This window comes from Manduca sexta, unplaced genomic scaffold, assembly GCF_014839805.1.
Source record: "Manduca sexta isolate Smith_Timp_Sample1 unplaced genomic scaffold, JHU_Msex_v1.0 HiC_scaffold_1785, whole genome shotgun sequence".
NCBI classification, from domain to species: domain Eukaryota; kingdom Metazoa; phylum Arthropoda; class Insecta; order Lepidoptera; family Sphingidae; genus Manduca; species Manduca sexta.
The window spans coordinates 8,740-13,703 of record NW_023592684.1 but is presented as its reverse complement, the minus strand read 5'-3'; the positions used below and the strand labels follow the sequence as shown (position 1 = coordinate 13,703).

Below are 4,964 nucleotides of genomic sequence, written 5' to 3'. Positions count from 1 at the left end.
GAAATTAATAACCCTGAAATAGATTTGGTGGATAAGGGCATATCAAGCCTCGACGAGATACCAAGCTTGTGTGAGTGCACAGTCAAACCGGTTTTAGTCTAATATGTACCGTAATAAACCTGTTTCAATAAACCTTAGTAGAGCCCTGCAAACATATTTTTTATATTTTGTTTATATGATCAAATTATTTTGTATCAAATTCTAATTTGAATTTCGAAAGTATTTGTGAGAATTTAATATTTAATGTTCATAGTTTAATTATTCATTATAATAAAAAGGTAAAGTAACATAATTTTTAGAATTTTAACATTTTAATACTGGTGATTGCGAGGCAACGGCGCTTTTTTCCTTGAACGGGAAAATTTAGAGGATTATTATATTCATACGCTAAATTTAAAATATGACATCATGCGACCTCAGCCCACGAGCCACGATGTATGACTTCATTTGTAATTATTAATGTATGGCTGAATAGAATTTATTTATGAACTAATGTATTTTTAAAATCGTTTGATAATAATATTAATTATATCACTTTCTGACTGAATGAAAACTTTTAAATGCATCTAATATTTTGATTATAAAACAAACTATAACTACTTACTAATTGTTTTATCTTATTTTACAACAATAGTACCAAACCAAACCAAGTATATAATATACATTTACTGATAAATCACTAGATGAGTTCATACTTTCTTATTTGTAAAATTGATTCTATTAATAGCTAACACAAGTTTATTTCAAAATTATATTAATGACAGTTGCATTTATATGTAGCCTAAACCCAGAAAAAAGCAATATAAATAATTTGTTACGGCTAATCTTCAAAAGCTCATTCTGGTATCATACCAATGATTTTGGGTTTATAGCATGTATACCAGCAAACAAACCTCTTTTGTTTTATAAATGTCAGAGGTTATTGAAGGAGACAAATGCATGTTTATATTGAGCAGACAAGTTTTATGAACCAACATATTGTATCTGTCTTGATAAGTTGTAAACTTCCCAGGCATTTGCATAACACTGTATTTCTTTTACAGTCACTCTTGAGAACATAACTCGTCTCTCCCTCAGTCACAATAAGATACAAGTGGTGCCTGCAGCTCTTGCTAACCTTGTCAACTTGGAGATCCTGAATCTCGCCAACAATCACATCCAAGAGTTACCAGTCAGTTTATCGTCACTGCCCAAGCTACGGATACTCAATGTGTCCCTTAACAGGCTTTACACCCTGCCGAGAGGGTTTGGATCATTCCTGTGCTGGAAATCTTGGACTTGACATACAATAATCTCAATGAGAAAACATTGTCTGGAAATTTCTTTATAATGGGTAAGTATTTTTGATATTATAGCTTAGCTTGCAACTCTATTTGGGTTAATGTCCATTAATGGAAGAAAACAGACTATGCCACTCACAGATAATACAGCTTTATAATATAAGTAGAATTTTTGTAATCCAAACAGTATTTTTGAATATTATCCCCTACTTTCATACTTTATGACTTTTTATTATATAAATCTAGATTTGGTTATTCATGGCTCTCTCCCATTAGGTAGTAAATCAAAATGTATGAATTACAGGGGAACCATTTAAAAAATATTCTTTTGGTAAATATTAAAACCATTTTTCATCAGCTGTTTATATGTGTATGAATAGAAATATTTACTTTCAGACAGTCTCCGTGCATTGTACTTGGGTGACAATGATTTCGAATTTCTACCACCTGAAATTGGAAACCTGAAGAATTTGCAAATTGTGAGTTATATTTTTTTCCTGCTATGTACAAAGTACCTTGATAAGGTGTATGAGGAAAACCTATAAGTACAATTACATTTGTATTAATTATGAAAACAAGCTACAACATATTGTAAAAAACAATAAATATTAACACAAGACAATTTATTAAAGAAAATTACCTAATTATGTAATTAATTCTTATATCATACTGAGATCAATAATATGGTTGAAAAGATATTCATTATAAGCTGTTTTCTAGTTAGCACTTTTATTGTACAATTCCCATCAATATTTCTCATCCAACTACACAGTCTACCTTGCATATGTGGAGTGTTAGTGGCATGCTAATTTACAGTAACCTTGCAATGCAAGTGAATCAATTACACCACCCTGTATATAACATTTTTGATGATAAACTGCAGAAAGATGGTGGTCCATCATTTACAAAAGACTTTTCTCAACAAATGTGATTATATAATTATAGAATGTACTTTAAACCGAAATAAATAATATTATCCGTTATTTTCAGCTATCAATGCGAGAAAACGACCTTATCGAAGTACCACGAGAGCTGGGGCAGTTATCGCGACTCCGAGAGTTGCATCTGCAAGGCAATAGGCTGGTGGTACTGCCTCCTGAAATCGGTAGGTTGATATCTGTGGATTAAACTCAATTTGAAAAACATTGTTGAATTACCACAATTTTTTACCGACTTCGAAAATTCAATTCGACTGTATGTTTTTTCAATAAATGATCTCAATCGCTTTTTCCGATCTATCTCAAAAATGGACCAATCAGAATAAAGTTTTTCTTTGACATGCTTACAAATTAGTTATTTTGTTTGGTTCACTCTTGGAATCGGTTTGAATATTGAGATAGGGATAGTTTATTAAAAACGACATGGCATATAATAAGTTTGAAAACAGGATCGACCTTTTAAAAAGGATTATTTTTCAGGATCACTGGACCTAGCCAGCAATAAATCCGTGTTGCGATTGGAGGGTAACTTCTGGGTACCGCCAATAGAAGATCAGCTGAAGCTGGGACCATCTCATGTGCTGGACTACTTGCGATCTGAGACTTATAAAGTGTAAGTTAATTGATCATTTGTATTATACTTAGAATTATTTATTGTAAAACTTACAAATATTTTAATTTTTGAGCTATCAGCCCTTGCATTTAACCTTAGGAAAACATTTAACTCCTTACTAATAAACCCTGTAGATATATGTCTGTCATCGTCACAACCCTTTGTCTTGCAAATTTAAATTTGACATTAGAGCAACGTATCCAGGTGTACCTACCTACACATAATTTGTTCGTAAGGTTGCGTAAGGGGGTTAGTGTAGAGTCTAATCCATCTTTATTAGGCTGTTGTGCAGAAGAAAACTGCCTAAAATTAAAACAGCTATATTATATTTCACCTGTATACATGGTGGATTTTAGCAGAAACATTCTATATAGAAACATGGGTACAACAAAAGAACATGTTATACAGGGTGCTTGTTGTATTTGCAGACTGTACAGCCGTCACATGTCGGCCAAACCGCCGCCGCCTGCGCAAACTCTAGACAAGCAAGAAAGCGAGCCGCGCCGCCTAACATCTAACAAGTGTCATCAGTTCATACATTAGCCAAAAATAATTGAGACTAAATGAAGATTAGAATTTCTAATATAAACTAATGTGACTAAAGAGATTTATAAAGAAAAATAACCTTTAAAACCACATTAGTTTTGACTAAAAATATTTCGTCAATTTCTAATAGACAAGAGAATAATTAGTTTTAAGGCTTACTAAAATAGAAGATTGTGTGCAATACAAGTGTATGCGACATTAAATTATATTTTACTCAGTTTAGTTTTAGTCATGACTACATTATGTAACCTGCATTTAAATACAAAGAGAGGAAAGCTATAAATTTTTAAATAAAAATAGTGAATATATTCAAATCTTTTTAATCATACGAAACAACATTTATAATAGTGTTGTATAATATTGGCAGTCACGGGTGGAAATATAAATAAAATGTATAAATTATATTTGAAATAAACAAGACAATACTTAGGAGTTAAATGTAATTAAACACCAGGTAACTTTTAATTATGAGATATTTCATCCAAATGACTTAAAATAAGTATATTACAAACAGGATATTGCAAAAAAAGGGGTATAACAATCATTTTGATCAATACAAACCAACTTAAATACAATAACCATGAGTAAAAAACATACTTATTTTGCAACTTATATATAATCTGGTAAATATAAGCTAGAATACTAATTTATAGAGATATATCAATGAATATTAGACATTATTTCAGGAGAAGTCACAATCTGTTTTCTATACTTTTAATTCTTAAATGGGGATTTTAAACCCCTTTTTGTGTAACAACCTGTATATATTGTAACTAAGTTCTCAGTTTTTTAAAACAAGTATAATTAACTTTGTAGGATATATTTTTATATTAAGCAATACCATAACATAGGTATCAAATATTGTCAATACATGGACGCGATTACTGCCAATTAAATTAATTTATTTTCAAATGAATTTCAACATGACACAACAAACTATAAAATAAATATTTGTGGTTATCTTTACTTTCTGACAAGGAAATTCTATGCCTTACATCAGAGAATTGATTTAGATGCATTTGGTGCTATAATTAAATGTTGTAATGTTTGTTAACGTACAAAAAACATTTTAACGCAATTAAATTATTACTAACAATATTTATTTCATTTAAAATACCTAACTATTCAGTCCCCTCGTTTATACATTGAAGTTGATTTTAAGAAACTCTCAGCATTAAGTAACTACAATGAGAGACTACAGGTCATTTTAAGTTCCTTTGTAGAGTTACAAATGAGACTGGATAATTTAAAAAATAGGGACAACTCAACTTCGCTACAATTAACATTTTTTTTAAGTTAAGGCACCGTTTTGTAACAGGATATCTTAACACTTCAAGGTTTTCAAAACTACTTAATTTAAAATACTTTATCCAGTCTAATTAGTAGTCGTCGTTTAATACCTTTTCGTTATATTCATGACTTACATAAAAATATCAAACAATTGACAGGAAATCTTTTTTATTGGAAACTTATTTTTTTTTCCTTATTCTGAGCATATCTTTTTATTTTGTATGTTAGTTTATTGTTATTTAATAATATTTTTAAACATCCGTATTAAAAACTATATTAGAGATCAATATATTTTAT

The 4,964-nt window shown here is 30.1% G+C and overlaps 1 pseudogene; it reads left to right on the top strand.

Moving 5' to 3' along the window:
• The first annotated feature begins 6 nt into the window (after positions 1-6).
• Positions 7-4,473, top strand: LOC119191668 (annotated as a pseudogene).
• Positions 4,474-4,964: the final 491 nt, after the last annotated feature.